General features: G+C 39.5%; 1 long non-coding RNA gene across 1 annotated transcript; it reads left to right on the top strand.

Annotated features, from left to right (window-relative positions):
• On the top strand, positions 1-23,959 carry LOC130456427 (uncharacterized). Its single transcript, XR_008915262.1, has 4 exons — positions 1-98; positions 8,501-8,555; positions 21,914-21,960; positions 23,224-23,959. It is a non-coding gene; the product is annotated as an uncharacterized LOC130456427 (long non-coding RNA).
• The last annotated feature ends 2,689 nt before the right edge of the window (positions 23,960-26,648 follow it).

Here is a 26,648-nt window from a genome sequence, read left to right as displayed (position 1 = left end):
TACGCAAAGGATTATGTCACCAGAAGTAGTACTGTACGTGAGCGACACCATGCTTTGCAGCACAGCCACATACAGTGCTCTGACCACCAATGAAAGAGGTGACCCTTCTGGAAGTGTGGTGGGGGCTGGATACATGGCGGGGACCCCTGGTCAAAGGTAGTGGGTATGGATCCTGATAGTGAAGTGGCTGGGTCATTTTGACTGCCACACATACAAAGGCCCAAAGAATCTGGAATTCTTCAAAGTAAAGACTTTATTTCTAACCTTATATGCCCAGTGCCTCATACAGTATCTTGTGGATATTAGATACTTATGCTTGTTAAATTGTCTTAAGTTGATTTGGAAGAGCTGCCATATTGAAAATCCAATCGGATATTGCAGTGTAGTGGGAAAGTTAAAATCTACCTGTATTAAGTATGATATCTCCTATGTGAGGCTCAGCTTCCCCATATGTAAAATGAGGGTTTGGGATCCGATGGACTATGGCTAAGAGGCAGTATTATATATATAATAGGGGAAAGTACTGAATTTGGAGTAAGAAGACCTATTTTTAGATTCTGGCTTTCCTGCTCACTAGCTGTATGACTTAAGGAAATACTTCACTCTTCTGCATTGAAGATCCCTCATCTGTAAAATGAATACTGCCTGTTTTGTAGGAGACTATGAAGATCATTCCATCATAGATTTATGGCTAAAAGGAACCATCTATTCAACTTCTTCATTTTACAAGTGAAAAAACTTGGGGTTGGGGATGTTAAGTGGCTTTCCCAACATTATAAAAGTACTGAGGAAGTGGACATCTGGGTGGATCAATGATTGAGAGCCAAGCCTAGAGATGGGCGGTCCTATGCTCAAATCTGGCTTCAGACTCTTGCTACCTCTGTGACCTTGGGTAAGTCACTTAACCCACATTGCCTAGTCCTTACTGCTCTTCTGCCTTGGAACCAATACACAGTATTGCTTCCAAGAAGGAAGGTAAGGGTTAAAAAAAATGAGGCAACATGAGAAGTAGGATTTTAATCCAGGACCTTTGACTTTAATTTATGCTCATTCCACAATACAGCGGTAAAATGAGATAATGTGTATAAAAGAATTCATAAATTTTAAAATGCTATGTGTAAATTCTGAGTCCTATAGTCTAATATTCTATGTCCCAAGACCCCTCCCAGGACTGATGTTCTATGTGTTAGGGTCCCTTCTAACTCTTTTTTTTTTAATACCCTCATCTTCCATCTTGGAATCAATACTGTGTATTGGCTCCAAGGCAGAAGAGTGGTAAGGGCTAGGCAATGGGGGTTAAGTGACTTGCCCAGGGTCACACAGCTGGGAAGGGTCTGAGGCCAGATTTGAACCTAGGACCTCCCATCTCTAGGCCTGGCTCTCAATCCACTGACCCACCCAGCTGCCCCCATTTCTAATTCTTTTTTTTTTTTTTTAATAAAAACCCTTACCTTCTGTCTTGGAGTCAATACTGTGTATTGGCTCCAAGGCAGAAGAGTGGTAAGGGCTAGGCAATGGGGGTCAAGTGACTTGCCCAGGGTCACACAGCTGGGAAGTGTCTGAGGCCAAATTTGAACCTAGGACCTCCCATCTCTAGGCCTGGCTCTCAATCCACTGACCCACCCAGCTGCCCCCATTTCTAATTCTTAATGAACATCTAATGCTTAATTTTCTAAGGTCCCTTTAGTGCTGCCATTCTGCTTCCTGAAGTCTTTTCCAGCTCTACCAGTCTTTGTTCTGTCATCAAAGAGTTTAAGGGAAGCCAGCTTAAGGAGCTTGGAGTTTTCATAAATGGAAGTTTCTCCACTCAGGCACCACCACATTAGTGGCCAGCTGCAACGATTTAAACTTGAGAGCAGGTAGAGGCCCTGAAAGGTAATCTCAGAGAAAAGGAGGCTAACTGCAGTGAATAGACCACTCCCTAGTTTCAACTGACAGCTAGCTGGCTGAGGTCCCAAAGGAGGGAGGCAGAAAGAGGCCCTGCTTTGAATCAGACTCAGCAGCTGCAGCATTTCCAGTCTTGAGCCTGGGTGTGAAGAAATGACCCTAGACGACCTCTTTGCCTCCAGCGGGCTGATGCTTAAGAGGGAGGACTGCCAATCTGAAAGCCCCTCTGAGATGTCAATGAATTTTTCCCGGCTCATTTATATCTTGGTCCTTTTCTCTGAGGAGGTAGAGGCCAGGGGAGACAAGGAAAGCATTTGGGGACTCCATTCCTGAAAGTCAAATGGGGGATTAAAAGAGAACCCAGCTTGGACTGACTCCAAGGACAATAATGACAACTCCTACTTCTACAGCATTTTAAGGTCATGCTGCTCTGTTTTCTCCCAACAGTATCAGGCTCTGCCACTTATTAGTTGGATAACCTTGAGGAAAATGTTGACCCTTCTCGAGTTTCATTTTTCTCACATGTAAAACGAGGCAGGGGTGAACCAGGGGACTTCTAAGGTCCCTTTCCTTTCTAGGGTCTATGGTCCTGTAAGGTCAACTGGGCACGTATTATTATGTCCATTTTACAGAGGAGGAAACGAAATCTCGAGGTGGCAAAGGGACTTGCTCAGCACCACACAGTTGATAAATGTCAGAACTGAGATTTCAGCCCAGCTCTCCTGCCTGCCGGGCACCTTCACCAGCAGTGGCACTTCACAAAGAATGGCCTGTGGACTCCTGGTGGTCCCCGAGACCGTTTTAGGGGATCCATGAAGACAGGACTATTTTCACACAAGAGTACTAAGAGGTTATTTGGCTATTCAAATGCTTCTCCCTTTCCTAGAACATATGTGAGGCCAGATTATCTTTCTATACTTCAGTCAAAGCAACATCTCCTAACTGACTGAATGCACAAGCACATATGAGAATCTAGCTGTCTTCTATTAAGCCAAGACATTAAAGGAATTTGAAAAAATATAGAAAACAATGCCAGCTTTCTCACTAGTTTTTCATTAAAACGTTTAGTCATAATTTTTTTATTTTTTTTAGTTTTCATTCATTTTAATAATTTTATATTCATTTAAATGTTAATATAATATTTATTTCAAATCAATTAATAAATATATTACAATGTATTGGTTATAATTTTCAATATGGTAAATATCAACAGATATAAATAAAAGCCCTGGGGGGGGGGTCCTCAATAGTTTTTTTTAAACCTTTACCTTCCATCTTATAATACTGTGTGTTGGTTCCAAGGCAGAAAAGAGGTAAGGGCTAGGCAACGGGAGTAAGTGACTTGCCCAGGATCACACTGCCAGGAAGCGTCTGAGGTCACATTTGAACCTAGGACCTCCCATCTTTAGGCCTGGCTCTCAATTCACTGAACCACCCAGTTGCCCCTCCTCAATAATTTTTTCCTCAGTTTTTAAGAGTATAAAGGAGTCCTGAGACCAGAAAATTTGAGAATCTGTACATCATAATATTTCTTCATTACTATGGTAGAAATTGGGGAATCATTTTAGAATTAGAAATTAAGGATTTGAATCTCAGCTCAGCTCTCTTTAATTAATTGGCTGTATGAATTTGGACAAATCCTTCCCCTTCCCCTTCTTAACCCCCACTGCCTAGCCTTTACCACTCTTCTACCTTGTAATGAATATCCAATTCAAAGGCAGAAGTTAAGGGTTTTTTAAAAATAAATGCATGCTATGTGCCAGTCCCTGTGCTAAACATTAGAGCTTCAGATATGATAATGAAATCGGTCTTGCCCTCAGGGAGCTGCTATTCTAATGGAGGAGATAACTTGTACAGATTTATGTATATACAAAACAGATACAAAATGAAGAAAAGGAAGTTTAGGGAGAGAGGGCACAAGCAGCTGGGGGTAGGGGGAGATGTTAGGGATCAGGAAAAGCTTTCTACAGAAGATGACACTTGAAATGAGCTTTGAAGCAAACCAGATTCCAAGAGGCAGTAATGCCCTGAGTAAGAGATGATTAATCCAAGTTTGGAAAATGAGCTTGAGTCTGACTCTATCTGTAAGTAACTTAACTTCTCTGTGCCTCAGTTTCCTCATCTGTAAAAATAGGCAAAATGAGACTTTTGTTACTGACCTCATAGTGTTGCCCTGAGAAAGTATTTTGGAAACCTTAAAATGCTTTATTCATGTAGATTACTCAAATGAATCTTCTCTCTGGAAGCCAAATGAGTTTAAAGCTGTTTGAACTTTTCAGGCTGGAAAAAATGTCTAGAGCTCTCTTCTCTCCAGCTCTCACCAGCTCCAGTCCACTTCTGAAGCAGGCACAGGGTGTTGATCTCTGCCAGTGAGGGGAGAGTGCCCATGCCTATGGGCTTTGGGACTTGGGTTATAATCCTATTATTATGTTGGTTACCAGGCGATGATTTTTTTCCCCAGCAGCAGCAGGTTTTAAGGATCATCCCTCAGGGAGTGGAGTAGCTTAGGAGTTGTCTTAGTGGATACTCATCACATTAAAATCGTAGATTACTGAAGTATGATATGATTATGCCTATGCCTCTAGCAAACTAAGCTAAGGAGGAAGAGTCTAGCTCTGGGAGGAGAGAACTAGTGTAGAGAGAGAAAGAATCAAATACCAGCCAGTCAAATTCTGGTACTTTCTGGTGAAAACAAGGCTGTAGTAGACCTGAAGCACCACAAGGAGGAAGAGTTAGCTCTTATCAGTTTCCCCCCCTAAAAACAAAACAAAATAGAATAGAACAGAACCATCTCCATTTTCCGTGCAGAAATTTAATCCATTCTAGTTTCTGCTTTCTTCCTGCCTCTTCTACATGTTACGGCATTTTTCTATTGGTATTTAAGGACAAGAGCAATGCCTAGAGTAGGCAGAAAGGGGAAGACCTGGATTCAAATACCAACTCCAGTCACATATTGGCTGTGGGGTTAAGGACAAATCACTCAGCTTCACAGTGTTCTCAACAACTTTCTAACACTACAAGCTGAGAATAGCTAAGTGGCTTAGAGGATAGAGAGGCAGGCCTGGAGTGGGGAGGACCTGGGCTCAAATCTGGCCTCAAATATCCCAGCTGTGTGACCCTGGACAATTCTCTTACTCTCCTTTGCTTAGCTCTTGTCTTTCTGTCTTAGATTTGTTGGGGGGAAAAAAAGAGTTATTAAAAAGTTTGAGTTTGAGAACAGTTGCCAACCAGCATTAGAAGAGTATGTTTCAGGGGCAGCTCGGTGGCTCGGTGGATAGAGAGTCAGGTCTAGAGATGGAGGTCCTAGGCTCAAATCTGACCTCAGACACTTCCTAGCTGTGTGACCTTGGGCAAGTCACTTAACACACATTGCCTAGCCCTCACCACTCCTTGGCCTTGGAACCAATATACAATATTGATTCTAAGGTGGAAGGTAAGGGTTTCTTTTTTTAATGAGGGAATTTCCTCACTAACTGCTCCTACTCTGATGAAATAACAGATCTTGATAAAGAAATCAGATTTCAACTCAATATAAGTAAGAACTATGTAACAATTACCTAGCCAGCAATAATTTAGAATCATAGTTCTAGAACTAGAAGGGATCTCAGAAGTCACCTAGTCCCACCCCCATCATCTTGTCATCTTACCAAGGAGTAAACAGAGGCCAAAAGAAGGTTTAGAGTTTTGTCCAAGGTCATGCAGATAATAAGTCAGATTTGAACCCAGTTTCTTTGGCTCAAGAATCAGTGTGCATAGGGTACATCTAAGTGGCTCAATTAATTGAAAGCCTGGGCAGTTCTGGGTTCAAATATGACCTTAGATAGTTCCTAGCTATATGACCCTGGGCAAGTCACTTAAGTCCCATTGCCCAGCCTTTGCCACTCTTCTGCCTAGGAACCAATACACAGAATTGATTATAAGACAGAAGGTAAGGGTTAAAAAAAAAAAGAATCAGTATACTTTCTGCTATAACACATTGCTTCCTAATACTGGTTAAACACTTAGCTGTGTTTAGAGTTTGAATATATCTACCTTTTCTTTTCTAAATGAGAAATTGGTAGGAAATGGCTACATTAGTAATCATAGTCCCCCTCTCTGCCCATTAAATACTATGGGTGACTTGGGAGATTAACCACTGGTTCATGGATGAGCTTATTCATTCCTCTAATGTTTTCTATTTCTTGAATTTTCATCACAAAAAAAAAATCACAAAGATGAGGCTGAATTGTTTTTCTATTTGGGTCAAAGTTACTCTTCCCTGATTTGAATAGGCATCTCCAAATGGAATAGCCAATGAGGAATTATGACTTTAAGTAAGTTGGAAAGACCACCCCAGAGTTGGCTGGACACATCCTCTTAATGCCAGGTCACTGAGCAGAATATCCACAGGCGAGGGCCAGCTCTGGGCAAAATTGTGAAGCAAGAGAAAGTTCAATTTCGGTCCCTTCAGCTTTCCTCATAAAATTGATTTCTTATAGAATGTATGTATTTATTTGAAAGTTTTATGGAAACCTATTGGGTTTTTTTCTCCCCTACCATCATTTCCCAGTATTTCTCTCCTTTTTCTGCACCCAGGGAGCCATCCCTTGTAGCAAAGATTAAGAAAGAAGGATTTGGGGGAAATTCAGATCAGCAAAATGAAACTAAAATCAAATAAATTCAATATTGTATATAGTGTTCCATACCATAGTTCTTATCTCTAGAAGAGAGGGAAGCACATTGCGATATAATTTCTTGGGGGCTGTGAAGATTAAATTTAACTCTCCCTTGATTATGAAAATTAAATTAATTCCCCTGCCCATTTTTAGATTTAATCACCAAAGGTGTAAATACTCCATTCACACTTGAGTGAGGTGGTCTGTGACCCATGTGTGCAATAGTGGATAACAAATCAGACTCAAACTGACTGCTCCTGGGCAGTCCTAAAGCAAGGCTTCAACAGTGATTGGTAGACATAAAAATTGGAGGAAGGCACAGGAAGTGATGCAAAAGAAAGTATCTTTAAAAGGGAGTTATGACTTCCTGTGGGGGAGAATTGTCTGAGATCTTCAGAGAAGACTTCAACTTCTTTTGGAATTCTGAGTTCAAGTTGGAGGCGGGCAAAGAATCTACTGACTAGACCTGAGACCTTTCCTTGTGAGATTGTCCTTGAATCTCTCCCTTTGAACTGACACGTGGTGAGTGAAAAAGCTGACTCCTTTCCTGGATTCTTTGAAGAGACCAGCCTCAAGAGAGACCTACCTCTTGAGAGGAACTTCCCCAGGTCCTCGGCTTTGCTGAGGCCTCTCTGGCTAAGGACTAATTCTCCCTGCCCCAGTTGAACCAGGGGCCAGGAGCAAATTACTTAGTGTTTAGGCTAGATATCTTACCCTATCCTCTCTCTGATTTCCTACTTCATTCTTTTTATATTTTGTAAGTAAATTTTAATAAATCTCTTTGGAATAAATTAAATTCCTGGTGACCCTATTTTAAATATAATACAGTTCAACCTTTTTTATTATTAACCCCCTTTTTACCCTTACAGGACCTATCTTAGTCATTATAATTTTTCAGCATTCAATTTTATTTTTTATTGTTCTTTTAATTTATACTGTAATAGTCATTTTGTATATTGCTTCCCTGTTTCTGCTTACTTTTGTTTATATCAGTTGATATAAATCTTCACATGCTGCTCTGACTTACAGCACAGTGATATTCCATTACATTTACATGTCACAATTTCCCTGGTTATATGCCAATAGGTGAGTATTTATTTTGTTTCCAGTGTTTTGTTACTACAAAAAATTCTGCTCTAAGTATTTTGGCATATGTGGGGCCTTTCTTTCTCTTCTCATAGAATTTAAAATCAACAGGATATTAGAGATTGCTTCTTCCAGACTTCTCATTTAGCAGATAATAAAAACTAAGGCTTACAGAGAGGAAAAGACTAGTTCAAAGTCATATATCTGTTTAAAAGCACCTTCTCCTGCTTCTTTCAGATGGATTCAGATTTAAAGATTTATTAGAGCTAGAAAGGATCCTCAGAGATCACTTAGTTCAAATCTATCATTTGATAGGTTAGAAAGCTAACTGTAAGAATATAAAATTTAGGTTTTTATGTTAATATGAAAGTTCTAAAGTAATATTATGGTCACCAATTTAAAAATATTATAAGTTAAGTCAAAATGACTTTTAGTAGCTTTATTTACAAAGATGTGGAAAGAATGAAAGTGGGAAAATGTAAGAAGAAGGTAGAGAAATGTCTAGCCTGCCACCCTAGGTGTTGCTCTGGTGTCTGGCTCAGCCCTGGCAGGGCTTGGTAATTTTCAGTCAGAGGACCTGGTGGTATCTTCAGCAAGGGTTCCACCAATGCAGTCTCCTTCAGGAAAAGAAGGCCTCTCCAGAATTCAGGAAAGGTAGGCCAGCTACTCACCCAGCTCACCAACACAGAATCTCCAAAGACAAACTCCCAAGGAGAAGAAGATCCAAGGAGAAGCCCAAAAGGCAAAGTCCTCCAAAAGAGAAGTTGTCCTTCAAAGAAAAAGTCCAAAGGAGAAGCTTCTCCGACAGGAAGGTCAGGACTTTTTATAGTCCCTTTTCCACTTTATTGTCTGTCCCTTCCTCTACTTTACAGGAACCAATTGCAGACTTTCAATTTGCCCAACAGGATGGCAATAGCCTTTGGAGGGGTGAGTTTACTCTAGTAAGTGACTTGTGAATTCTCTTGCTTAGTGTTAAGTAGAGGTGCTTAAGTTTTTGACTCATTAAGTTAAAAGTTGCTGATTGATAAAGAAAATTTGATTCACTCTTAAATTACCTAAGGTTACTCAGATAGTTTGTGAATTAATGACAGAGCTAATACTGGAATATAAGGCTTTGGTTCCTAGTCCAATGATCTACTTTGGTTTGAGTGAAAAGACAATGACTTAATGGAAAGAAAAACTTTCAGTTGCAAAAGTATTAAAGAAAATCCTTTTTCTATGCCAGTCAAGTGGCTTGGAAACCACTTGATGCTTAGAAGATGCACAGAGGGTCAAATAGAGTATTTTGCTATAGAATCATCTCTATTTCTGGGCCAGAAATAGAGATGATTCTATAGCAATATTACCAGATTCTATCTCAAAAGGACCAGACTGGAAGTAACTAAAATGGAGCTTCACAGTAGATCTTACCTACCCACTCAGTGATGACATATTTGTCAACAAACGAGTCATGAATAATTTTTTAATGTTAGGAGGTCTTATTTACAGAATACAAAGTGGGGTAAAGTTGATGCAGAATCTAGAGAATAATCAAGAGAAGTCTCCTAATCTCCTTACTGTTGTTCCCTGTGATATGGGCACAGTTGAGGTCAGTCTCAAACCAAAGATAGGAAAAATGGTCCCAGAATCTTAGCAACTGAAAAGAACATGAAGTATCCATCCTTCCATCTCCTACCTGAAGTATCTGGTTATAGGTTACAAAGATTATAAGATAGAGAGAAATGTAAAGAATTTTAAAGAATGTTGAATTTTATAGATAAATTAGAAAAAACTATTAAAAATGTATACATCTTTTATCATACACCCCATACATGGTACTCTATTTCCACTCTCCATGCCTTTACACTAACTGTACCTTGTTCCTGGAATGTGCTCCCTCCTTTTCTCTACATCTTAGAATCAATATTTTCCTTCAAAACTCAGAGCTAGCACCACTTACTATGTGAGTTCCTTCCCAATTCTCCTAGCTGCAAATGCCGCTCCCTATCATGTGGTATCTATGTTATATATGATTTTTCAAATACCTCTGTGAGAAGGGAATTATTTGAGGTCTCCCTCCTCCCTAGCACAGTGAATATAATCACAGGTAACTAAGATGCTAATGTCTTAACAAGATATTGGCACGCCATATGTACATGAGTGCCCCATGAAGACAGGGAAATTTTCATTTTGTTTTTGTATCCCTAGCATCTAGCACAGGAGCTGCCCTATAGTAGGCAGTTAATAAATGCTTGCTGATTGCTCCAGCTTTCTTTTTCCCTGTGTGGGATTTAAACCCAAGGACTGATACGGGCAGAACAATAACATTTCTGGCATCTAACAGGGAGGACCCACCCAGGTTCTATAACCTAACATTCAAGTTCCTTTAAGCCCAAATGTCCAAACTTGTTTTTAATTATTATCCTGTATTTACCTTGCTTCATCTATACCAGCCTACTTATTATATTCCCCCTAAATGACCTCCCCAACAATGAACTTGCAAATCTCATTTCTTTCCCCTAGAATTACCAATTTCTTTCTTTGTATATCTAGGTCAACCTTTTTACCTCTTCTGTGAAGTCATTTATGAAAAACAGTCAATGAATGAATAAGTAGGTAAATGAATGAGTGAGTGAATGCATGAAAAAAACATTTATTAAGCACTTACTATATGTCAGGCACTGAACTATGCACTGGACAAAAAGCAAGACAATTCCTGCCCTCCAGGAACTCACACTGTAACAGATGATGATAGCTCATGGGCAGGGATGGCCCATGATGGGTGATCTTGGAAATCACAGGCAAGTGGCATCATAGAGTGATTGATTATGTACTATTTCCCAAAAAGGGAGCAGCTGATTTTCTTATTGTTCCTAGACCATTAGGAGAACATGACCACAGGGTGAGTGCTGAAGGATTGGGTTAGAAGGAGAAGGAGAAGCACACACAGCTGATGACCTAAAAATGGCCAGACTGCAGTGAATTTATATAATCATGGAATCACACAGTGCTAGAGCTAGAAAGGAACTTAGATCATTAAAAAGTTCCTTTTGAAAAAGCATCCCTAAAACATGTGGTTAGATGCTGTTTGCATTGGACCTTTGGCAGGAAGCTACTTATTGCCAAAGAAAGTCAGTTAGGCAAACTAATCTCTGGGAGGAGAAAAGTGCTGTAAATGAATAAAAGGTTTGAACAGGGGTTCTCATCCATGTAAAAAGGCATCAGTAACAGTGAGTCAGGCATGGAAGCTACAAATAAGAACAGCAGAGGACTGGATATCTTCTTTCCAGAAAGTATGTAGGTCAAGAACATTTTACAATAACCAAATAGATTGAGTGTTGTTTGTTTGTGTTTCTGCCATGGCTGAGCAAATGCAATCTATGCTCAAAGTGCAGTAGTAAATCCTAAGAGAAGGTTAAAAGAGAGAAGGTAAACACTTCTCTGACCAGTTTCTTGGGAAGAATGAAGTACACTTTGAAGAAAATGGAAATAAAACTCAAGCTATGAACAAGCATAACCCATCTTCCTAAAGTTCCAGATTCATACTGGTTATGTAGAGTGTGATGAAATCTCCCTTCCTCATCAGGTGACTTTGGACTTTTGAGAGACTGTGTACCAAGGTGGTTAGGCACTGAAGTAATGTAGCAATGACGCAGGTTGCTAGGTGATTACAGCCAAATGGGTGGAGCAGTGGGTGTCTACCCACAACAGAGAAACCCCACTCTGTTTACCTATCTTTCCAAAATTACTTCCTTTTTATCTGGACTCTATAGAATAAAAATAGGGAGGGAGAGTCACTTTGTCTCCTTGGGAAGGCTAAGCCCTTGCATTTTGGAAGCTTTATGATTTTGTTGCTATTATTAAATGAAGGTCATTCACTAAGTTTTGGGTCACAGTTCCTGAATTCAGAGTGGAGAGTGGCAGCAGGAGATGCAGGTAATGGGGACAGGATAGAGTTTCTCCTTCCTAATATAGGCTAATAGGTAGGGAGCAGGAGTTTTATAAACCCATTTTTAGGAGCCAAGCATTAAGAGACATAAGTGAGAATAATTCTCAAGAAAAATATTCCTGGTAAAGCTATCTGGTAGGCACAGTAGTGGTTAAGTGGGTGAGGTGGTAGTCATTTTTTGATGCTGGGTTGGTTTGAAAATAAAGTCATGTCCATCAGAAGGCAGGAAGAGTAAGTTACCAGAACAGGAAGTCATGCTTTCATCAAGGGTGGTTACATGGTAATATTTCCATGGGGATATACTACAGACAGCCTAAAAAAAGGATGAAATCAATTTGGCATTTAGGAGTATTCTCTTCGACGCATGGGCAAATAGGCTTCTCAGGCTTAGAAGGTAATTAACAACTTGGTCTGATATTTTTAAGTAGCTTTCAGATTGGTCTCTCTGTCTCAAGTTTCTCCTTATTCACATCTGTCCTCCACTGATCTGCCAAAGTGATCTTCCTAAGGCACAGGTCTGACCATATCACCCTTCCATTCCAACTCATTTAACTCTAATGACTCCCTCTAGGATTAAATATTAAATCTTCTGTTTGGCTTTCAAAGTCCTTCACAACCTAGTTCAGGGACGGTGAACCTTTTAGAGACTGAGTGCCCAAACTACAACCCTCACCCTGCATGTGAGCTGCCTCTTTACTCCAGACAGGGGAGAGAGGAAGCATTCCCATTGGACTGCTGGGCAAATGGGCAGGTTATGTGAAAGATATCCTCAGGTGCAGTGGAGAGGGGAAGGAGAGCAGCCTCCTCTAGCACAGGTGCTATAGGTTTACCAACATGGACCTAGTTCCTTATATTTTCCTCCTTTTTATACTCTGTAGAGGTCACTAGGTTGTATACTTTATAGAATACTCTACCAGGAATTAGGAAGATTCTTCTATCTGAGTTCAAATCTGACCTCAGACACTTTCTAACTGTGTGACTCTAGACTAGTCACTTAACCCTGTTCACCTCAGTTTCCTCATTTGTAAAATGAGCTGAAGAAGGAAATGGCAAATCACTATAATATCTTTGCCAAGAAAACCCTAAATGAGATCATTGAAAATTAGATATGAGTAAAAACAAATGAAATACTTTTATACTTTAATCTTCTCTACATACTCTACAATCCAGTGGCCTACTTGATTTCCTCAAACTCTCCCTACCCCATCCCTTTCTGTCAGCTCTCCTTTCAGCCCAGAATGTTCTCTATTCTCCTCTCTGCCTCCTGACTTCCTTCAAGATTCAAATTATATCTCACCTTCCAGAGGAGGTCTTCAGGGTTTTCCTCTATCCCCACTGTCAGTGCCTCTCCTATATTACTTTTCATTTACACTGGTTTTATCTTGTAGGTACACTTTTTTTTTCCATGTTGTCTCCCACAATGAAACATGAGCTCCTTGAGGACAGGAACATTTTTTTTTCTTTCCTTTGTTTCCCCAACACCTGCACAGTGCCTTCCAGGCACATAGTAAGTGACTGACTTGCTCACCAGTCCCACTTGATGGTTATATAAAGAAGAAAAAAGTAGAACTGAATACTGACCTGTATCAAGAGTTTGGAGGGTAGAAGAATAGGAGCAGAGAGAAGAGGAAGAAGGAAGGTCCTAACAACTTGGAGCTAAATTATAAATAAAGTCAACCTACTCTGCCTAAAGAAGCTGATCTTTAGAGGGTCTGAATAGCCTCTCCTTCCCCCTGCACTCCCTAATCTAGAAGAGTAATTAGGACTGTGTACCTCTGTCTTTTCTCCCATGATAGCCCCCTGTATCAACTAAAAACAAAAGTTTGTCTCACATTTCTATTTAAGATGGAGACATAAAATATTATAGTAGATCCAAGCAGATATCCAAAAAAGACCCTATATAGAGTAATGCAAAAGAAAATGAAAGAACAGAAGTAATCTCCTCTATCAATCCAGAACTGCACAAAAATATGGACAAAATCCAGTAGACTGGAAGAGGGGATGAACCAGGGAAACTAGAACAAACTGAAATAAATGAGAATATATATAAAGTGCTTTGCAAACCTTAAGAAACACTTTGGGTTAAGAGAAGCCCAAATGATAAGCACAAAGAAGGGAACTCACAAATATAATAAGAAACTCAAAGGAAAAACAATGGATTTGTCAACAAGGAATATAAGAATGACTGGAGGAAATGAAGCAAGGGATACAAAATTAAATCCTGCACCAGGAACTGATGTTCCTTTAGTGGCAAGGTTGATATTTACTAATGTGTTCAATTATTATTGCTATAAGGAAGATTCCAGTATCTATCTATCTATCTATCCTTAATCTTGAACTGAACTCTAGTCTTTGGCCACCAGCTGCTTCCTGGATCTTTCCATCTTACCTGGACTAGTTAGTATTACTGAATTGATCTCTCTCTTCACTAATCCTGCTCCTCTACAGTTGCCAAATTAATCTGCCTAGGTCTATGTTATTCCCCTGCTCAACAATGTTAAATGTATCACTATTGGGCCTTAAATATAATTCAGACTCCTCAGGTTGGCATTTAATTAACTTCACAATCCAGTTCCAACCTACTTTTCTAGTCTAACTTCATATGACTCCTTTATATTTTCTACAATCTAGACAAACTGGACTTACTAGTTGTTCCCCCAAATCACCATCTAGGTATTTATACAAGTTGGTCTCTGTTCCCAGAATATATTCTATACTGTCTCTTCTGTTCAAAATCCTTATCTTCCTTCAAAGTCAAATGCCGGCTCCATAAAACCTTACCAAATCTTCCCCACCTTTTTGTCAATGCTATAGGCATCCTCTATTGTATTTATTTGTTTATATTGTATTTATTTATTTGATATTTGTATTGTACTTATTTATATGTTATTGTGCCCTATTTTCATCCCCTTCTTCCCTATAGAAGGCTGGCCTTGAAACTGGAATGGCTTGAGTTCAAGCCTTGTCTCTATAAAATGGAAAATTGATTTTAATTCCATTTTAATGGCTCAATCAAGCTGATATAGGTTTAATACTAGTAAGTAAGCCTAAACTCCTTAGCTTTGTAATTTCACCCTTCACCTGTAATCTGGAGAAACTTGCCTGAGGTCAAGGCAGGGCAGCTAGGTGGCATAGTGGATAGAGGGCTGAACCTAGACTCAGGAGGACTCATATTTCTGAGTTAAAATATGGCCTTCATCACTGACTAGCTATGTGACCCTGGGCAAGTCACTTAACCCTGTTTGCCTCAGAAGGGAATGGCAAACCACTCCAGTATCTCTACCAAGAAAACCCAAAATGTAGTCACAAAGAGCCAAAGAGTCAGATAGGTAGCCTCAATTCTATTATCTCAATTTGTATCTCTACCCTGGTATTGTGCATCTTTGTAACCTCACCCACCACCCACTTAATTCAAATTCAAAGGATTGCAGACTAAATACCATTGACTGCAGACTAATGCTGTCACCTGAATATTACTTCCATGTCCCAATAAGGAAGCTATAGAGAGGAGCTAAGGTGACTCTCAACCCACTTCCTCATTAAAATGTCTACAAATCTGGATTGTCTGGGAGAACCAGGAGATCTAGATGATGCACTGCCAGGCCAATCCGCAGGAAGCTATACCTAGGTTTAAAAGACCAGGTCAGCCGTCATCCAGAGTTTTTGGTTATTAAGAGATCCAGTTTATCGGTTACTGTTAGCCTAACTAGTGGCAAGTCAATTACTCATTGGATAGAGAATTGAGCCTGGAATGAGGTAGACTTAATTTCAAATCTGGTCTCAGCCACCCTGGGCAAGTCCCTTAATCTCTATTTGCCTTAACTCCACTGGAGAAAGAAATTTCAAACCATTTTTTTGTATCTTTGCCAAGAAAATCCTATAGATAATGTTGATATATTATGGGTATTAACCTGGGAAAAATACAAAACTACTAAAGAGTCAGAAAAGCCAAGTCTTTAATCAGGAAAGAGATAGTGTTCAATATCTGGCCACTACACAGAGTCAAGCACCTAAAAACCACACAGAGCCAAAGGCTCTGGCACTGGCAACAGTATCTCTAAGAGAACCCCCTCGCTAGATGATTCCAGGAAGAACAATAGAATTTGGGGAACTTGTAGACCATTTGGGGAACTAAGAACTGGAAGTATGATTGATTGACATTACAATGGCTACAAGGAAATAAGAGGTCCAAACTACACTGACAGGATGCCAACAGACTTGGGAAAGAAGCCATAGCCAAAGGCTGGGGGTATTAGGGAATGGTCTACTACAAAGGATACCCAAAGGATGGTTCCTGCACAGGTGCTGGGGTCTGATACAATAGGGGAAACTTCCAAGACTAAAAGGGTACTTAGCATTTTCTTAGGTGGCTAGCCTCACCTAAACTGGGATTATCAAGTATTAAGGCCCATTGTTCAATTTGAAACTGGTGAGTCACTGTGGAACAGGGACAGAATTAGGGTCTGTGGAAGAGGCATGAAGAGAGAAAGGTTTTGAAGGACAAGCCAAGATGCAAGAGACTAAGACAGGTGTCTTGTCAATCAAGAGGAAGATTCTAAAATGGAATGTTCCCAGGAGGAGTGGCAGTTGAGCTGACCTGGGGGAGGGGACTGGGAGAGTCACTCTCTCTCTGGCAGTCGAGGCTGGCTGAAGACCCTGGTTGTGCTGGCTTGTTTTGGGGGGCTTTCTGATCAAGGGAAGACCCTTGCGCTCTCTGAGATTTTGACTGACCAAGAGTTGGGGTTTTTCTGGCCACAGACAGAGAGAGGAGAAGGAGAAACTTGGCTTTTGAGTTGGTTGTCTCTCTGAGAGTTTAAGCTGGCCAGGAGAAACTGAGAGACCTTGATGGTGTTGTAAAAGAAGAAAGAGGATCTTAGCTGTTGTCCTCCATTTATTTAACTGTTCCTTTTCTCACTTTTGTTATTGGACTATTTCTATAACCCTCTCAAATTCCCCTTATAGATTAGGGAAACCCTCATCCCACTTTCCTCAGTTTCCCATCCTGTTATCCCAATAAACCCCTACCTGAAAAAGGAAAAGAAAAGAAGATTTTTATAGTTCACTTAGGGGGGAGGGAAGAAACCAAAGGCTTCAAGAAGTATTGGGAGGTGGGGGAGGCAAGGGAGGAGAGGGTTGGAAAAGGGAGGGAGTGAGGGAGGAAGGAGGTTAGGAAGTAGATTGATCCATCAGCCATCAGTAGGGATCAATAGGTAAACCCCAGAGTAAACCCCAGAGCAGTCCTCTGTGTACCAGCATCCCTGTGTGCCAGTATTCCTGTGTGGCAGCATTCCCCTGTACTAACAGTGTCTCTCATCTATCCTCATTGTAACTAGGAGATCCTCAGGGTGGTTTCCCTCTAGCAGCTTGCTCTAGTCATAAGCCAGAGGACTGCAGTCAGTTCAAGAAGAAACAGTTTTCTCTCAATTTACTTTTCTATTTCAGGTCTCCAGATTTCAAGTAGACAAGGTCCACAGTTACTACTGAAAACAACAATAAGCTAGTCTAACTAATAAATAAATTATGCTTGGAATCTTATCTCTCAGTTTACCTTCACTTTTAACACATACTGGCTAAGTGACCCTGAGCAAGTCATTCAACTTTTCATTTCTCTGTGCCAGTCATGCCAAACTCAAACAAATGGTGGTCACCAATCTAAACATAAGAATACCTGCTGGCTACATATTTAGATTAAAAAGAAAATCTTTGGAGCAGCAAACGTGGCTCAGTGGATTGAGAGCCAAGCCTGGAGATTGGAGGTTCTGGGTTCAAATTTGACCTCTGGTTCTTCCTAACTGTATGACCCTGAGCAAGTCACTTAATCCCCAATTATGTATCCCTAACTACTCTTCTGCCTTTTAACCATTACTTGTATCTATTCTAAGAAGGTAAGAGCTTGTGATATTTTTTTTTGCTTTTTTTAAAGACAGCTTTTGCCCTCTGGGAGCAATTCAATTGTACAAATTAATGTTATGATAAATTTGTACAAACAAGCTATATATAGGATAAATTGGAAGTGAATAAGAGAAAAGAGAATTAGAGGGGTTGGGAATAGCTTCCTGTAGAAGATGAGGTTTCAGTTGGGATTAAAAGGAATCCACGTAAACCAAGAGTGAAGATAATGAGGGAAAGCATCCAGCATGGGGAGCAGCCAGAGCTGAAGATGGAGTGTCTTGTCAGGGAAAGAAGAAGGAGGCCAATGTCTCTGGATCAGAGTGCATGGCAGAGTAAAGCATAAGAAGGGAGGAGGCTAGGTTATGAAGGGTTTTGAATGTCAAACAGAGTAGAGGGGAAGTGATATGTGCTTTAGGAAAACTAAAGGGTGGGTGCTGTAATAAGGGACTATATTGATTGGTAATTGATAACTAAAGATCAGGCAGTTATCTTCTTTCTTCTTCTTTCCCTCCTCCGTCTTCCTCCCTTCCCCTCCCTCTTGCCTCCCCCTCTTTTCTGGTGATTCTCCTTCTGGTTTCTCTAAATCAACTCAGGGGTGATTGTGATGTTTCAAATGAAATACTTTTTCTCTTCTCTATCTTAAATAAAGAGTTTATTGGAAAAGATAGGGAAGGATAAGGAAATGTAAGGAAAGAGGATTTTGGGGTTTCCCTATCACTAGGATGAGTCTTAGATTGGAGGATGGTGGAATATAGTTCAATTGGGAGAAATGGCTGACAGGTCTGGAAGTTCAGTCATTATCAGAGCAAGACAGAGACAGAGACAGAATCAGAGACAGAGAAAGAGAGAGACAGAGACAGACAGAAAGAGAGAGAGACAGACAGACAGAGAGAGAAAGAGAGAGAGAAACAGAGAGAGAAAGAGAGAGACAGAGACAGAAAGCTGGACTTTGTCCTTCTTTCTTCTGTCTTCAAAGCCAAAAGACAACCTCTCCTTTCTGTCTTCAGGGTTAAAGGCCTAACCCTTCAATTGGTCTGTTCCTTTCTTCAACTGTTTCTCCCAGTAACATTCCAAAAAGAATATTCTCATTTGAATGACAGGTCACCAGTCTCAACTTTTCCTGTCTTTTTGCATGCTTTCCCAATTTCTCTCTTCCACAGTGCTGATGGGAGGATGGAATAGAGTAGGGAGAGTCTTGAGGCAGCAGACTGTTGCAATAGTCCAAGCATGAAGTGATGAGGGACTGCCCCAGAGTTGTGGTAGTAACAGGGAGAAGGGGCATATTTAAGAGATGGTGCAAAGGTGAAATCAAGAGTCATTGGCAACAAATTGGATATTGGGGTGAGAGATAATGAGGAGAATATAGAGATGGAAAAACACCCAGATGTGCTGCTAACTGGAAAAAAAACACAGAATTATTAAATAGAAAAAAAAACACTCTTCAATTAAGGAAAGGGGTACAGTACTAAATTAGGCCTCCACTCAGAGCTGTGTGTCACACACCAACACAGAGTCCAAAGATTGAACTCTGGTTGCTCTGATCACTGACCCCTGGGAACCCTAGACTGGGCAATTCCAAGGAGCCATTAAAGTTGGGAAGCTTAAATACCTTTCTAGGGGAAAATGGGGATAAGGATGAGGGGGATAGTTGATTGTCTTTACAATGGTTACAAAGGAAAATAAGGAGTCCCCAACAGGAATAACAGTGAGGGGCTGGTGCTTTACAATGGACACAAAAGGGAAAGACCCAGAAAGGGCTAGGCCATTTTGGTAAAGGACTTTGGCCTCAGGGGAGAAACCCATGGGATAAAAGAGATACTCTACACTTGATTAGCCCTCCCCACCTAACTACTTTAAGGTCTACTGTTAGTGTGAGACTAGTGAATTAGGATTTTCCCTTAGGGAGGAACTCTCAAGTGACCAGGTCAAACCTGAAGCTTTCACCTTTAAGCTAAATGAACTGGGGGGGGGGGTCATTAAATCTTTCTAGGCTACAAGTTGGGGGCTTAGATTCTACATTGACAGTGTATATAAGCATACCCATATTTATGCATTTACGTACATGTAAATATAGGTATATGTCTGTGTATACATATGTATTTATATATACACATATATGCATATATGGATGGCTTAAATCCTGGGATGATTGGTAAAATATATACATCAATGAAAAGAGCATTAAACTGAAAAGAGAAGGAAAGAAAATGAACTATATTTATTAAATTAGATACTAAAGAGTAGGTATAGTACAAAAATATTGGACATAGAGATACCTGGAAATTCACCAGATCATTGAGGTCATGCCATGTAATATTGATTACTAGAAATGGGAATGATTAGCTTGGAGAAGAGAAGTCTGGAAAGAAGGGGAATATGATAACTGCCTCTAAGTATTTGAAGGGATTTGAAGGTGTTAGACTTCATAGAGAGATTAGTCTTGTTCTGCTTGACCCCACAGATTAGGAGAAATCTGTGGAAATTCCAGAGCAGCAGATTTTGCCTATGCTCAAGGGAAAACTTCCTAATATTTAAAACTCTACATAAATGCAGTAGGTTGCCTTAGGAGATGATCTTTTCCCTTCTCTAGAGGACCAAGACTATATTGTGAGGGAGATTTAGAGTTGGGTTCAGTTTCAGCTAGATGTCTTTTGACCTCCCTTACAACTCTGAAATGCTTTCGGGTAAAAACTGGAAAGGATTTCATAAAAAGTTAGACCTAGAAGTAGAGGTCTTCTGAAAAGTCATCTTGAACCTGTTCTTGGATGATGATTGTCAAAGTTTCAATGTGAGCATTTATACCTCAGAAATAAGCATATGCTACAAATTAAGGCTTGGTTTGTTGTTTTGTTCAGTCTAGTCTTTAAAAAGTTGTAAATAAAATGTTAATAAAGTAGATTTCACCTTAAAAGTGTTGGGAGCTTTTCAGAGAGGTTGTTAAACATTTACCAACATATTGGCTAGTAAGAGACCAATGCCTAGAAGAGTTTATCTATTTTAAAGGTTTGTCTATTTTAATCCCTTCACTTTACAGAAAACTAAAATATTGAGGGGAACTGTCCAAGGTCAGACAGACAAGTGTCGGCAGAACTGGGTCTAGAATCATTCTCCTTGTTTGTCCACAGAGAGAAAATAGTATATGAAATTGATCATCAAGAGCCATTTGTTGGATAAAAGAATTAGCATGTATTATCACTAGGGATGTAAAGGCAAAGGCAATCCCTTCCCTCAAGGATCTTATATTCTAATAAAGGGAGATAACACACATATTGAAGCACTGGCCAGGGAGGAATACTTGGTCTGGAAAATTCTTCTCCATTGAAGGTCTTAATTGCAATTGTAAGATTCCCAAGAGAGCTGTTTGTCAGTTTGTGGTCCCAGGCAACTTAAGGGATGGAATATAGTATAAAATGCAAACTCAGTCCCTCTACTGGGACCATGATGTTAATAGTCTACATTCCTTCATCTTTTAGGCTCTCCAGGGAGGAGTATCTGACAAATCCTATTAAAATGTTAATAGCCTATCAAGGTTAAAGTTCCTGGACCTTCTCTATTCCCTTTATGCTGGAGATAGGTTATTACTATAACCCAATCATCTACTATTTGTTGAGAATTATGAGTTCTATATTCATGGAATATTTGTTCAAGAGTATACTTACCTTAAAAGCTTTTTAATTACAGGCTCTCATTAAGGGGACACTAGTAAATCTTTAACAACAGCTTTCAAAAAAAAAAAAGGATACAGGACACACCTTTCAGTTTTGTCTTATTAACATTTTCTCCATTATTTAGTTAAGTCTAGACAATCAATAAATAAAGTCCTGATTTGAAGCACTGATGATTTCCAAGGCAAAAATGGTTACACTGAAAATTTAATGATCAATATTTGTGGCCTCCAGTAATACCTCTGAATTTTCATTTGAGCCCTCCCAAGTCTTCTATTAGACAGATAATAAAAGTAATGAGAAAGGCTGGGTGGTATAGAGGAAAATATGGCTGAGGCCCAGGAAACCTAGTTCTGAGTCCCAGCTTTATCACTTACCAGCCATGTGACCTTGGGCAAATCACTTAATCCATTTAGGCCTCAGTCTCCTCATCTGTAAAATGGGAGAAATAAAAACTTGTGCTGCCTTCCTCCTAATACACTTTTTAAAATTGCTCTCTTTCTATGTAAGCTATTACTTTTAGCCTCTAGATAAATTTGCCTTCTTAAAGTTCCTTACACTGGATGCTCTATATACAATCTTTATATCTTTATACTAGTTTATGTCATGCCTAGAATGGATTCCTTCCTCACTGTTACTATTAGCATTTCTAGTTTCCTCCAAGACTCAATTCAAATAACACTTTCTATATGAAACTTTTCTTGATCTCTGAACCCTTCCCCAACAGCTGCTGCAAGTGCAGTCCTTCCCCACTTTTTCCTCCTCCTCCATACCAATAATCTTGTTTCCATTTCATACAGATTTTACATGCATCTACAGAAGTACATGTTGTCTCCCTCACCAGATGGTAAGTAGATCAGAGGCTGAATTTGGAGAGGATAAAATTAGTAAAATTTGGGAGAAATTGAGGAAAATGTAAAGGAGAATAATTTCCAAAATCAAGTTCAGTTTTGAGATAAAAGAACAAAATCAAGGATAATTAAGGAAATATAAAAGGATCAAGGATTAAGGAAAGTAATTTGAAGAGGAAAAAAGACTATGAAGAAAGAAAAGGGAAAGGTAGTCAATAGGTCAAGACAAAATAAAGGAAAAAGTAAATGGAACAATTAGTGGGTAAGGCAAATTTTGAGAGTGGAATGGTCAGATAGGGCAAATTGATGAAAGAGATAGGAGATTGATATAAAACTGAAGAAGAGTGGGTAGAGTTGTGGAATTAATATTGAAATTTAGGAATGGAAGTTAAATGAGATTGTCAAGTTATTAAGAAGTGTTTAGATATGAGGTATGAAAAAAACAAGACTGAAAATATCAATCAAAATGTGGAGTGGGGAAATTATGTGTCTCCCCTGTAACAGAAGGGGTAGGGATTGAGAGATTGCATCACCATTCTCCCAAAAGTGAAAAATGAAATATTCCTAATGGAGACAGAAACAACATTTCAATGGTGGAAAAAGGATGATGGAGAAGAGAAAAGATAAAAGTTACATAGAAGAGAAAGGAAAAGGAAAAGGACAGCTGGATTATTAAAACTTAAAAAGAGATTTAAGGCTCTTCCCAAAGAAGAGAAAGTTAGATGTTCTGAGGATACTGCTTTCCTTCAAATAATGACATGATAGAGCCATGGAAGTTGTGGTCAGGAGATCATTCAGCAAGTATCAAAGGAAGAGAAGGATAGTGATAGTTAGTGGTTCTCTGCTCAGGGATATAGAAGAAGCAGCTATTTTTTCAAACTAATAATAAGGGGATCTGTTGTCTTGCTGAGGCATGAATCCAAATCATAAAAGAGAACCTTCTAAGACTTATATAATATAACCATCTTTTGCCAGGGATTTCCCTCCCCTATGGGTTAGCTTAATTTTCCCCTAAAGGATAAGAAAACAAGGACTTGGGTGGCCTGGAATAGGGCAAGACTGAAGCTTCCTCTCCCTGGTGGAGAAATTAAATTGATTCTATATCTTTTTATCATTGGTTCTATTTGGTAATTGAGCCTATCTTGCATTACTGACCATCTTGTGTGATTATTTAAGCCATGTTTCTTTGTCTCTTTGTGTATGAGCTAAGTTTAGAAGTTCCATTCTCTTGGAAATGACTGCTCTATTCTTGCCTGAAGGAAATCTGTTATCTTTGAGGGATGCAGGTGGACCACCAGGGAGTCTGATAGAATATCTTTATACCACCAAGCTATCCTTCAGGTATGTCTGCTTTATTGCCTAAAGAAGACTGGTCCACTATTTCTAACTTGCAGGTGGACTCAAAGAATAAACATTTCTTAGTCACAGAAGGGAGGGAGGGAGTTGTTGCTAGCCTCTCGTTCCCAATTTCCAACCAATTATATAATTCTCATCCCCATGATGCTGCCATCCCTATAACGAATTGCATTATTTTCCTTACCCATCCTATTTTATTCTTTGTTCTATGTTTATAAAAAGGAGCTGTGCCTCCTCCTCTGGGTCATTAGCCTAATTGAGGTAGACATTTGACCCACTTTATTAACAGATTTACACCCTGCTAACAAACTGATAAAGCTCTGAATTCTGTGTCTCAGTTTGTTGCTATTTAGTCATTTCAGTCATGTCTGACTCTTCATGACCTTATTTGGGGATTTCTTGGCAAAGATACTGGAGAAGTTTGCCATTTCCTTCTCCAGCTCATTTTGCAGATGAGGAAACTGAGGTAAACAGCAGTAAGTGACTTGCCCAGGATCCTACAGCTAGTAAGTACCTGAGGTCTTCCCAACTCCAGGTCTGGCATTGTATCCACTGTGCCACCTAGCTACCTCATATCTCAGTTTACCTTTATTAAATTCTATTGAGACATTGGATACAGCTTCCTAGTTGCTGCTGGCTACATTGACATAACTTCCTGGCAAATTAAGGGCATAACTATGAAGTGTTGGGGTCCTTCAAACTTGGTGGATATCCCAAGAACACTTCAGTTATCACACTCTCACCTTGCTGACTAGACATATTTTCATATGGAGGTTGGAAGCAATGTGGGAAAGCGCTTGTCTAGTTAAGCTAGGTGCTATTATATCCTTGTTGAATATTCTTTCTTTATTAGGGCTAAGTAAACTTCCTTTTTTTTAAAAAATCATTCAGTGACTTAAAAGACCTACCTCATTTTATCCCAATATCAAATATGAAAGCCTAGATTAGTCCTGCTCCTAAAAATTAATCAAAATGAAATTACAGCTATCCTTGAGATCAATGGTATAAAACTGAAATAGAAACAGGGGCCAATAAAGCATACATAAGGATCCCTATAGGCTGTATATTGACTACAAAAATCACAACTATTTATCTATTTCCATTAATACATCAACTCATTAAAATCAGATAGAAGTTGCATTTGAATCTGGTTTGGGTCACACTTGGGAGTGTTATAGGCCAACTGTAGTCCACAGACTATGTGTTTGACTTATCTTCTTTAGAACACTGACTCTGCTTTTAGCTTACCTCCTATAGCCATTACCAGAGAAGCAAATCCTATGGAAAATGGTTCCCCACCCCTTCCATCACTGACTACCATCTATGGTACAGGCAAACCAACCTAGCTGAAGTAGTAAGGCATCCTGATGGAAAGCTGAGAGACCATATGTACCAGCAGGGTCAAAACACTGCCAACATCTTAACTATCACCTCCCCTAAGACTCTCATGGAGAGAATCTAGGGTCCAGAATCCAAGAGCCTTGGGAACAGCAGTACCTGTAGATCCAGTCTTGCTTCTAGCATGGCCCCAGTAGCCATCAGAGGGTGGCACAACTCTTGTGGATTTGCAACCTATCAATTGCCTCTGCAGATATTTCAGCCTATACCTCCTTAGCAACCATAGCTACTGAGGACCCAGCTACTGAAGGAAATTCTTGTCACTGAAATTCTTGACATTGTCAATCAGTTTAACATTTAAAACTGCTTTATCAGTGAAAATGACATTAAAGAATTCTTTCAATTTGTGTTTCAATTGTCTTGCAACTGAAACCTCCCCTATATGCTATCTCCTTATTTTAGGAGATAAGGTCTCTGAAAGCAGGGACCATCTTGCTTTTTCACTTACATCCTTAGTTCTTAAAACAATGCTTTGTAATTGTTTAATAAATGCTTTTTCATTCATTTGTTGAGATGATTCAAGTCAGTACAGATGGTACTGCCAGAAGGAACCTAAAAAGTGTTGCCACTTTACAAGTCTTAGATAAGAAACTGAAGAGCATCAGGGATACAGCTTGTGTTTTCTTAATTGTTACCCACAGAAGGCAAGGCATGCAGAAGAGGAAAATTAATTTGGAAAGTAAGCAGCTAGCTAAGAAGATAGTATCTGAGAATAAGATTAGGACTTTCAGATTATGAGTTAAAATTTAAGAATGACAGATTCCTGATCAGAGATGAAGTATACCTAACAAAGACCTATGAATGTATTTACTGGATATCTTACAAATATAATAAAGTGAATGTTAAACTGAAAAAACATGGAGTTAGGAGAAGTTGGTCAATATGTATTCTTTAGATTAGATATCATAGAATATCTTTAAAGAAGAAAGGATATCAGTTTAGTCATCAAGAAGTTCATAGGAGACAAAATCTAAAAGAAACTAGTAATAAAAACCATTGCCTCAGATATCTATAAACAGATCCTCCAAATGTAGTCAACAAATGAGAAAAACTAGAAATTCTAATGCAAGGAGACAAATGTAGCCATAATTTTTACTGACACTGGTGAGATGAAACACAGGACTAGTCTGTCTCTGGTTAGATATACATTATTCATGAAAGGGAGGCTGGAGTAGTATTGTATGTTAGTAGACCATATTCATATAAGCAAATCTAAGAAACAGAGAGGAAACAAAGTATTTCAGTGAAGGTCAATGGCAAGAGAAACAGGAATGCTTTTGTCACTGGAGTTTACTACAGACTACCTGAGCAGAGAGAGAAAGAGATAAGTCTGAGAAGATCACAAGCCTGACACTACAATGTACTCATGTTCTCTCTTGCTCTCTCTTGCTCTGTCTCTCTGTCTCTCTCTCTCTTCCTTCATCCCTCCCTCTCCCCCCCCTCTCCTCCTCCTCCTCCTCCTTTATTTCTGTCCCTCCAGCTAATATCTTCCAGATTTGCCATAGTGATAATTTCATCCTTAAAAAGGTGGAGCAATCAAGAGGAGGGAAATTCAATTCTATGTCTGATTCTCACTAACTGGGAGGAATTGGTTGCAAGGGTGGAAATGATGGATAACCTCAGGGACAGTCATCTTTCTTTCCTAGAGAGTGTGATAGAGGAGAGAAAATTCAGTCATAGTTTTATATTGACCTGAGCCTTTGGGGAATTGGATATCTAAGGATTCAGGCAAAAGATAGATAGGATTCCATTGACTAAATCATTACAGAAGTCAGTCCAGGAGGAATGGAAGAAGCACATGAATGAAATTCAAAGTCACAAAGGGAAACAATTCCAAAAGGAGGAAAAATGAGATTTGTCTGAAGAGTCTAATATGAATACCCAGGGAATTCACCAAGCAATTTAGTTGTTTTTTTTTTTTTAGTACAAA

The sequence above is a fragment of the Monodelphis domestica genome, chromosome 1, assembly GCF_027887165.1.
Source record: "Monodelphis domestica isolate mMonDom1 chromosome 1, mMonDom1.pri, whole genome shotgun sequence".
In the NCBI taxonomy this organism is placed as follows: domain Eukaryota; kingdom Metazoa; phylum Chordata; class Mammalia; order Didelphimorphia; family Didelphidae; genus Monodelphis; species Monodelphis domestica.
The sequence above is the reverse complement of the archived record's forward strand: the minus strand, read 5'-3'. Positions and strand labels throughout refer to the sequence as shown.